This window comes from Lupinus angustifolius, chromosome LG01 (assembly GCF_001865875.1).
Source record: "Lupinus angustifolius cultivar Tanjil chromosome LG01, LupAngTanjil_v1.0, whole genome shotgun sequence".
In the NCBI taxonomy this organism is placed as follows: Eukaryota; Viridiplantae; Streptophyta; class Magnoliopsida; order Fabales; family Fabaceae; genus Lupinus; species Lupinus angustifolius.
In genome coordinates this window covers 17,180,025-17,182,003 of record NC_032009.1, presented here as the reverse complement: position 1 = coordinate 17,182,003, position 1,979 = coordinate 17,180,025, and positions in this window count along the sequence as shown.

The window sequence follows — 1,979 nt, the reverse complement described above, 5'->3', positions numbered from 1 at the left end:
TGCAAATCGACATACGCATTATACAAATCCTCATAAGGAGGAGAATCATCAGATGAAGTAGATGAGGTGTCAGAATATATCTCGTTGTTTACCTCTTTCGAATTTGAGCACCAAGCATCATCTGTTCTGGTCATTAAGCATAGCTTGGTTGTCTCCTTTTTATTTGAGGTGCTTGATCTCGTGTCCTCCTCTAGTGCATCCCATAATATATAGGCTTTCTTTGACATGAAGTCCCAAGAAATGCTCTTATCCTTGCATTATTTCGATTGATGAATGAAGATGCCACTTTCCATTTGTTTGATTTAAACATCATATGTCTTGGCTTACCACATTCATGGCAAGTGAAGCGCTCTTTACTCTTGCCTTTCTTGGTCGACTCATGCGCTTCTTTCTTTTGGAAACATTTTAAGCATCCTTTCTTTAGGAATTTCCCGAATTTGCGTACGAGTAGGCTCAAAGTTTCTTCATCCACATCTGAATCAGACTCATCTTCTTCTCTCTCTTCTGTAGATTAAGATGTTGTTGCCTTGAGAGATATACTTTTCTTTTTTGCGATCTAATTCTTCATGCGTAGTCAGGAGTCCAAGCTCCATTTCGTGCTCTTTAAGTTTTCCAAACAATATCGCCAAAGGCATGAAGTCAAGATCCTTAGATTCCATGATAGTTGTTACTTGTGGTTACCATCACCTGTCAAGACAGCATAAAACTTTGTTAGTAAGCTCTCCTTTGTTAAACAGTTTATCCAAAGCAACTAAATGGTTAACTATATGAGTGAATCGTTTTTGCATGTCACCAATAGATTCATTTGATAACATACGAAACAACTCATATTCATGTGTCAGGGCATTCAGCCTTACACGCTTGACTTCGCCAGTGCCTTCGTGAGTCACTTGTAAAGTGTCCCACATTTCTTTGGCATTTTGGCACTGTGAAACCCGAAAGAACTCATCATAGGATAGGGCCGATGTGATGATGTTTTTGGCACGCAGGTTATATTGAACTTTTTTGCGTTCATCATCGGTCCATAGACTTTTCAGTTTATCTTTCGGTTCATCGTCCACTAAGTGTTGTAGAACGAAGGGTCCGTTGACTATGGATTCCCAAATATCCGAGTAGATAGTCTCTATAAAGATTTTCATGCGAACTTTCCAGTAGGGATATCCTTCGCCACTGACCCCATTTAATTTCCCTTAAGGATCACTCATATACGGTTGAGCTAGCACGATATACTAGCTCTGATACCACTTGTTAGGTATCAGTATCAGAATATACCTATAAGAGTGGGTTGAATAGGTGTCGCGGTTCCCAGTTACCGCTATTTGCACCAAAGCCCTATTCTGGAAAATCACCCAGTTAATCGATTAAAGACTGCCTTAATCGATTAAGTCGCACAAAATTAACAATTGTTGAATGGCTCAATTACACAGCCACTTATAGATTACACAGAAATGATATAGCATATATATTTGAACATAAATGATCTTTATATGGCAGAGTTACTATATTCAAAATATCAGCTACAATAGGCAATTAAAAACACTTTAAAGCAATAAAGATATAAGGGTAAGAAACAGTCTGCAATAAGGTTTTTATACTGGTTCGTTTTGCGGTCCACTGCAAAACTACATCCAGTCCTCCCTTCTGATCTGGGAGATTTTCTTCACTAAAAATTGAAGCCAATGTATCTTACATACACACTTCCAATTACAAGACCTTGAACGCTACCTTCTTGAATGCCCAGAACCTCTACCTTGGTTTGACCATACCCAACCGCCTAGGAAAACCTTTCCTACGATCCAACCCCAGTCCAGAGTATGTTCTAAACTTAAGTCCTCCAAGTCTTGGTGAAGACTCTCTGTATCTCGTTGGCAATACGACACCAAGAGACGACTTTTCTTGTTACAAAAATCACAACAAAAACAGAGTAATGTTAAGCACAAAATAGCTCAAATATTACAATTAAGAACAAGCTATAAACC